Below are 9,481 nucleotides of genomic sequence, written 5' to 3' on the forward strand. Positions count from 1 at the left end.
CCTGAACTGGTTCCCTGATTGCATTTGGATAACAGACGTTCTTCTATCTCACTGCTGATGGGGTCTTGAGAAATAAAAAGTTTCAAGCATGTCTGGACTGTTAGTAGTAGAAGTTGAACTTTACCAGTTTGAAGGTGAGGATGTTTGTTTCGTTCACAGACCTGTTACCCGTCACCTATTCTGTAAATTCCAACTTTTTCAGACGAACCACTTCGGTTTGGAAATCCTCAGGTTACCTGACAGTGACAGGTATATGAGGAAAATCTGAATTCAGAATATTATTTTTGTCATTTGCTTGACCACAATAATTTCAACTGGTCAATGCTTATTAGATAGAGCAATGATTTCTCTTACACAGTTTAAAAAAAAAAACAATTTAAAATTCAGAAATAAAGTTATTCATTAAAACAATACTACCAAATTTTATATAGACCAATTCAAGTACACCTTTGGCTTTGGGTCCAGGGTTTTCTTGACTTTTAATTGTATTTAATTTCAAGTTCTGTAGACTCTTTGTAAACAATAAATGCTGGCATTAACATATAAATACTTGTTTTAGTGACTTAATCACAATGAAAATCTGCAATAAAATATTACTCTGGACTTACTATTATTATTGTATAGCAATATAATATTTCCCACAGAAAGCAGTGGTGTAGCTTGCCTTCAGTTTATACCGAGGCAAGGGGCCAGGGGGCGCAGCCTCCCATAAACTATTGAGGTTTTTACAATTTGAACAGGAAAGAATCGTTCAAAATAGTTGCTGTTCAATGTTATTTCATCATAATAATGTTAATTATATGCCTTACTGTCTATACTCAAAGCTATAAAAATAACAAAATACGTGAAGGTATCACTCTTTTTCATTCACGATGAACATGACAACCGGCGAATAACTAACATTTACTTAATTCTGAAGTTTTCATTATAAATAAACAGTATTTGGTTGATTTTTTTTTTATAAATAAACTGACATTATGTATTAACTAACAGACATATTTCTCTGGAATTAGTGATTCCTTTAAATATTTTAAATTCCCTGCTTGTGAAAACGTACTATGAATTTAAAATAGCGAGAATAAAACTTTAGAACCACAACATATAAATTATTTTCTGTGCACTATGATATATATTAATGCATATTTTGTTTTGTTTGGTACCAGAGTCAATGAACATGCATGCATAGTCGTAGGGGAACAAATTGTCAACGGTTATAAATGAGGGTTTTAATGCTTAGAGTGGGATTATCAAATATTTATTTTTTAATCATTGTCGCCCATAATTTGATTTTCCTTTATTTTATAATTAAGCACCATTTTAAATCCATATTCTTTTAAATTTAAATTAATTTCAGGGCCGATTTTTCTGTTTTCTTAAAACCTCACCAGGCCCTCATATACTAGAAATTATTCTGACGTAATCAACGACAAGATCTTAGTTTTAACCAATTTTTACTTAAGAATATTTTTACTCGCAGAACATATATTGCACTAGCAAGGTTGTGCAATATATATATAATTCTACTCGGGACAATATTCCCTAATATTCATGCAATAACCCTTATTATTGCATCTATAGCAATATAATATTTCCCACAGATAGTAACCAAAAATAATAAAATTGAGAATGGAAATGAGAATGGAAATGAGGAATGTGTCAAAGAGACAACAACCCGTCCGTAGAAAAAACAACAGCAGAAGGTCACCAACAGGTCTTCAGTGTGGCGAGAAATTCCTGCACCCAGAGGCGTCCTTCAGCTGGCCCCTAAACAAATATATACTAGTTCAGTGATAATGAACGCCATACTAATTTCCAAATTGTACACAAGAAACTAAAATTAAAATAATACAAGACTAACAAAGGCCAGAGGCTTCTGACTTGGGACAGGCGCAAAAATGTGGCGGGGTTAAACATGTTTATATGATCTCAACCCTCCCCCTATACCTCTAGCCAATGTAGAAAAGTAAACGCATAACAATACGCAAATTTAAAATTCAATTCAGGAGAAGTCCGAGTCTGATGTCAGAAGATGTAAGTTAACCAAAGAAAAATAAACAAAATGACAATAATACATAAATAACAACAGACTACATGGACTACTAGCAGTTAACTGACATGCCCGCTCCAGACTTCAATTAAACTGAATGAAAGATTATGATTTCATCATATGAATATCAGGAATAACAGTAATTAAGCGTGCAATGCAATAAAAGGGTTATTGCATGAATATTGGGGAATATTATCCCATGTAGAACATATTCGATTGCACTCGCAAGCTCGTGCAATATTAAATTCTACTCTGGACAATATTCCCCATTATTCCATATTGGTAATATTTTAGTAGGCTTTTCTATATGAATTGGATTTTGAATAAAAAAGCATATTCACCTGTGAAAGTGTTATTCACCGCGCTAAACGTCACGCGCTTTTACATGCAACGTCATGGTAAAATTTCATGTAAAAAAAAAATTGGTATATGTTTGTCATTAGATACATTTTCTTCTCTCGGACTATGGAACAAAACAATTACTGTCTTTTGTTTCGGTAAATATGGGGTTTTATTGACTTTTGAAAAACTGATATTCACTTCGGCCGTCGGCCTCAGTGAATATCATTTTTTCAAAAGTCAATAAAACCGCATATTTACCTCATCAAAAGACAGTAATTGTATAATATTCATGCAATAACCCTTTTATTATTAACCCTATAATATTATTTTAATTTATCGGATGCTGTGAAAAAGTGTCCTTTAATTGGACATTATTTCATGATAAAGTACATTTGTACTATTAAATTCAAGGTTGACTAAATTCAATAAGAGGACTTTTTCACAGTGAAAGGTGTCCTTTAAAGGGAGATAATAAAAAATTCACTGATTCAATGAATCACAGCTTATTGTGAGCTGTCGACAAGCACCAAATCTGAAGAAACTTCTTACATGAGCAAAATTCAGTACACAGAAGGTGGCAGAAATTTACAAAAATGCAAGGATCCCAGGTTTGGAATGTGTGAAATGCTAGAAGTGAGACAAAGTAAAACTCTGAAATCAAGCACAGCAATTAAACAGTATAAAAGCATGAACAGGGCTTTTTATAGCTGACTTTAGGTATGGGCTTTGCTCTTTGTTGAAAGTCGTACAGTGACCTATAGTTGTTAATGTCTGTGTCATTTTGGTCTTGTGTGGACAGTTGTCTCATTGGCAATCATACCACATCTTTTTTTTTTTATATGAACTGTAAATCATAAAAAAATATTTATTGTGCAACCTGTCCCTGGTGACTTGTAATCATAAGTACATAGGTCAAACCAATAGACTAATTGATAGAGAGAGAGTTCACAAAGTGACAGCAGATAAAGGACCTGTCAATTAGAAACTCACCATGTTTAGGAACACTTTGACCAATGTGGAAAGAGAAAATTTGAAATATATCTAGCTCACCTGACCTGAAAGTTCAAGTGAGCTTTTTTGCAGTTTTTGGTTATTATCTTGAATATTATTATTGATAGAGATAAACTGTAAACAGCAATAATGTCCAGCAAAGTAAGACCTACAAAAAAGTCTGCATGACCAAATCGCATTAACGTCGAGTGATTGCCCTTTATGCTTTATAGTCAATTTTTTCGTAAATTTTTGTAATTTAGATTCTTGGGTTCTTTATCACAGTGTATCATCGTACAGCGGATATATGTACTAACCAAGCGGGCGTGAGCGATTTTGATCTTATACGGTAACAAAAACTTTGTTTTGTTCACATGATATCAATGTGTACTTCAATCTAAACATAATTGCTGTTTATAGAAATGATGGTTGGAGATGTCTCATTAGTTTCCCAAAACAAGAGGGATTACTAAAACATTGTAAAAGCATGTGCAAATACTTGTCAAAGAAGTTGGCCCTCGTCTCATTCGATATGATTCTATATTCATTGCAACTCTTTTTCTGATAGAAGGTCAATGTGTGTGTGTAATAAGTATAGCTGTTTCAATAATTGGCATTGAAATCTTTCATACATATTTGATTTTTCCATATTTTATCCCTAAAAAAGTGTTGTGTACGGTGTTTAGCTGCATGACCACAGAAATCCTTATGTACGGTGCATAGTTATGTTGCGCTTGTACAAGTTAATTGTTCTTATTAGAATAACAAATTTGTTTTATGAATAGGAAAAAATCGATGCAAAAATTATTTGGGAGCAGGAATTTCAAATGTTGAGAAATGTACATTGAATATTGATCAAGCAAAACAAAGATTTTCGTTACCGTGTAAGGTCAAAATCGATCATGCCCGCTTGCTTAGTACCTATATCCTAAGATAGATCTACAAACGCATCACCATCATCAAAACACTTTTTGTCATGAATCCATCTGTGTCCTACGTTTATAATGATATGCACATATACCAAGGTGACCTCCCCAGCTCTTTAAAGTCTCTAGTTTAAGATGTGGACCGAAGATAAAATTCCACGTAAAGCCAAGGAACACTATTTTCTTGAACTGTATATATAAGCTGACTTTAAATAGGAAATGAAATTCGGTCCGTGAATAAGATTCCGTAATATACACAAACTACCGAATGACATTACTATAAGGTAACGTCACAAGTTGTTACTAGTAACCATAACAATTCTGTCTGATGAACTGTAGGTGATGCGGTGAAAGTGCTTACAGAAACAATGTTCGATTTATAATGTGTTTTTTTGTGCTTTTTATTTTTAAACTATATATATATATATATGTTCTTTGAAAATTTGAAGCAATTTCTAGACACGCTTCTACATGTATCATCAGGGTAAAAAGCCTTGTGACCTCAATATTGATAAATCAGTTAAGGTAATTCTTTTGTTTTCATTAATAACAAAATCTACAGATGATTAAGTATAAAATAATGATATATTTCAAGCAAACTATAAGAATGTTTAAAATTTTAAAAAATCACAGAATCTAAATAAAAAAATTTAACTTTGCATTATTTGTTAAAGGGACACTCAGTGACAGTATGGACTTAGTTCATCATTATGATAGGAGCACATGTCCTGTGCATGCTGTGTATATAGTATAATAGATGTATTATGTCTTGTCTATCTTAAGTTTGGTTAAACTGCCTACTGGGAAAACATTATTACATGTTTACATTCCCAATTACTAAGTACTATTAGTCAATTATGTGTAAAAATTTCAATTTCATGGGTTTTAATCCCCCAGGATAAATGAAGAGATATGAAAATTTTATTTTCAGTACTGTCTCAGTTACTTAATTAAAGACAATAAAAATATTAAATTAGGGTAATATAATATTCCCCCAAAAAATGAACATTGAAAAGTTCTCACTCTGATACACATTTCAATGATCAATAAAATCATCTTTTATAAATTAGATGTGAGGACATGATGGGTAGCTAGTTTATAAACTCTTTCCTTACTTAGAAAAAGCACCTGGTTTCCTTAAGAGCACAAAATTTCAGTGGGAGGGTACAAAGCCTCTATATTTACAGTTCTCCTGGATACTGATTTGTGAACATGTAAAAATAAGGCAGATAAATCACTCATGTGACCTCAACAACAATAGCGACAAATGTATAATTTTATTTACTTTTTTCAATTTCTCATTGATGTGATGTAAATTTTCTGTTAGAAACTCACACGACTGTATGATCTAAATTATTGTGACAGTTGCACAAGACTGTTTTATCTTAATTTTGCAGATTTTTTTTCTAGGTGTGCAACTGTGCAAGTATTGAACATCAGCTTGAAATGCAATGTGAACCTAAAAGAAAGCATAATAATGGACAGATGTAAGTAATGATAAAATAGTCAATGATATGGGAAATGTATGAAATTATAAGAAAAAAGTTGACAGACATATTGTTTTACACCTGTCCCTCCGTCGGTCAGTTAGCTACAAGTCAAATTACAGCCTTCAACAATGAGCAAAGCTCATAAGTACTGCATAGTCATATATATAGGCCCTGAAATTACAATTGTAAAACATTCAGAACTAATGACCTTAATATTAATATACAAATAAAATAACTAAAAACAAATATATGCAACACAGCAACATACAACAACCACTGATTGTCCAGGTTCCTGACTTGGGACAGGCACAGAAGATGGCAGGATTAAACATGTCAGCGGGATCCAAGCCCTCATAAAATCATGTATTTTAGATATTCTCCTCAAGAAAATCTGATATATATCAGAAATGTAATTAACATCAACCATTGTCAACACTTATAAATGTTGTATTTAACTTTATTTGATTTATGCTTATACAAAGAAGATGTGGTATGATTGCCCATACCACATAGTCAGCTATAAAAGCCCCCAAAATGACAAATGTAAAACAAGAAAACAAAAAAAACTAACTATCTAATTTATGTACAAAAAATGAACAAAAAAACAAATATATGTAACACATCAACAAATGACAACCACTGCATTATAGGCTCCTGACTTGGAACAGGGCACATACATTACATTGTACCTTAATATTTTAATTCACATATTGGTATAAAATCTATTATGTTTTTATACGACCCCAATTTTTTTTGGGGATTGTATTATGGAATGATGTCGTGGTCGTGGTCGTCCGAAGACACATTGTTTTCCGGATAATAACTTTAGTTTTTAAAACTGAATAGATCTTTATGAAATTTTCTCAGAAGGTTCAAAGTACCGCAAAAGGAAGGTTGGTATCAATTTTGTGGATGATGGTCCCAACCGTTTAGTAAAAGGGGCCCAAAACAAGCATTTTTCTAGTTTCAGGATAATAACTTAATATACAATAAAATTGTGAATGGAAATGGGGAATGTATTAAAGAGACAACAACCCGACCATAGAAAAAAACAACAGCAGAAGGTCACCAACAGGTCTTCAATGTAACAAGAAATTCCCGCACCCGGAGGCGTCCTTCATATTTAAATTGCTCTGAAATTATACCTCAATGTTGAGACCACAAGTAGAAGGTTATGATTCATTTGAGGGGTTATGGGGCCAAAGTTTAGGAATTAAGGGCCAAAAAGGGGCCAAAACAAGCATTTTTATAGAAGCTTCCCTTCTGTTAAGGGGTATTTTAAGGGGCATAAAGAGGGGAGGGGTTACACTATGGGATTTTATTTAAAAAAAAATTCAAATGACTTGAAAACTGTAAGTGATAAACACCATGCAGTCTTCAGAAATGATCACAGGACAATAAAACAAATCAAATCAAATATAGGGTGAGTCCCTGGGGGAAACCCCCACCCTCTTCAATTTGAGAATGTGCTATTATCTTGTAAACTGTCCAGATCCCCACCCCTAAACCATATATATTCTTGTATGGGACAATAAAACAAATCAAATGAAAGAAATGGAATTTCTTTGGGGTTCACCCCCACCCCCTCTTGTTTGAAAACTTGTTAACCATCCAGAACCCCACCCCTAAACCATATATATTCTCGTATGGGACAATTAAACAAATCAAATGAAATAAAAGGGAAGTCCTTCGGGTTTACCCCCACCCCCTCTTATTTGAGAACTTGTAAATGGTTCAGATCCCTACCCCTAAACCATATATATTCTTGAATGGGACAATTTAACCAACTAAACTAAATATAGGGGGAGTCTATGGGGTTACCCGACACCCTTTTGTTAGAATACTTGTAAACAGTAGAGATCCCCACCTCTAAACCTTATATATTCTTGTATGGGATAATATAACAAATCTAATAAAATATGGGACCATGGAAATGGCTAATTATGGGAGCTTTGTTTTGGAGACTTCGTAACAGCATCCTGTTACAATTACTTCTTGTTTATTACATATTTTAGTGTATTAAAGTAATTATACTGCTTCCACCTTTCAAAATTCTAATAAAGCTCTATCTCTTTAATAGATAAATAAATGAAACTAGTCAAGAACTCAACAGATAATTTTTTTTCAGGTTCTCTGATTGTAAGTACCTGTTGGCCACACACATGAATATTCTCATTGATCCTGCATTCAGCTAAATATCAGAAAAATTAAGAACAAAGGAAAATATGCTGAAACTGTACAGTCACTAGTCAGGATTATTTCAGAAGTGCAATTATAATACAATATATGTTACTGGTTAATTCCTATGATTTGTAAATTTAAACAACACACAGAGGCTTTGCATTATTGTTTTACAAGAAAGACACCAAAAGATGGAGTCAACATTTATCATTTTTATCAAAATACGCCCAGGACAAATCATGGGTACACTTAGCTTGAAAGATGGTGCTTTCATACCAAAATTTCCTGGAAGTAAAAGAAATAAAGAACCAAAATTCATGTCAGCAATCAGGGGATAAGATGAAAGAATACAGAATAAGGTACTGTCATGTTCAGTCTTTATAAGAGTCCTGATGCTCTATATATATACAAATGTATATGTATTTTGTTATGCCCCGTCATAGCGGTGGGGGCATTTAGTTTTATCCTTGTATGTTTATACATAATATTAGATTTAAGAAGATGTGGTATGACTACCAATGAGACAACTCTCCATCCAAGTCACAATTTGTAAAAGAAAAACCATTATAAATAGGTCAAAGTACAGTCTTCAACATGTTCAACACATGTACAGAGCCTTGGATCACATCCAACAGTAAGCTATTATTAATTTAAGGACCCAAACAATTACTGTGTGCAACCAGCTTTCAAACATTAAACCAAAGGTTTATTCTATATGAAAAAAAAAGAAAAGAGAAACACTTATAGTGCATGATTTTCTCACTGTGTTGAAGACCCATTGGTGGACTTTGGTTGTTGTCTGCACTTTGGTCGGGTTGTTGACATATTCCCTGCATTTCCATTTTCAATTTTATTAAGAAGTTATTGAACTTTATTCTTTGAAAATATGATGGAGTTATCATGTGCACATGGCACATCTGTTTATTTGCTTTAGTTCACTATAAACTTAAGTTTGCTTAACCAAATGTATTGAAACTTATACACAATGCTTATAACCACAAAACTCAGATCAAGTACTTATTTGGGTACTGTGTGTCACTTTTACCATTCTTGATTTATGACCCCTTAAAATGTTATATGCAAGCAGGGGCATAATCTGTGTCCCATGGACCCATTCACCATTTATTTATTCACAGAATTTTGAAAGGAATAAATAATCTATGATGTTCATATAGAAAAAAACATATTGTTTCAAGAATTTTATCTGTTTATTACAGATGAAATGAAACTCTAACAACACAAAAAATAACTAAATAGCATAGATCTATGCAGTTTTGACCTATATCATGTATATTTATATAAAAATAATGATGATTGCCAATGAGACAACTATCCACCAAAGTTTGAATAAAGTGGATATATAAGCAGTTTTAGGTAACTGTACACCCTTATGAATGATAAAAACCTGTACTGTATATATTGTCCGCTATAAAAGGTCCCTACAAGAAAAAAAATGAACAAAAACATTTGAGAAAACTAACAGCCTTATTTATATAATTTATAAC

At 32.7% G+C, this 9,481-nt stretch overlaps 1 long non-coding RNA gene across 1 annotated transcript; it reads left to right on the forward strand.

Moving 5' to 3' along the window:
• On the forward strand, positions 1-8,365 carry LOC143055109 (uncharacterized). The gene is made up of 3 exons (XR_012971956.1): positions 1-134; positions 5,716-5,792; positions 7,924-8,365. It is a non-coding gene; the product is annotated as an uncharacterized LOC143055109 (long non-coding RNA).
• Positions 8,366-9,481: the final 1,116 nt, after the last annotated feature.

Source organism: Mytilus galloprovincialis, chromosome 12 (assembly GCF_965363235.1).
Source record: "Mytilus galloprovincialis chromosome 12, xbMytGall1.hap1.1, whole genome shotgun sequence".
In the NCBI taxonomy this organism is placed as follows: Eukaryota; Metazoa; Mollusca; class Bivalvia; order Mytilida; family Mytilidae; genus Mytilus; species Mytilus galloprovincialis.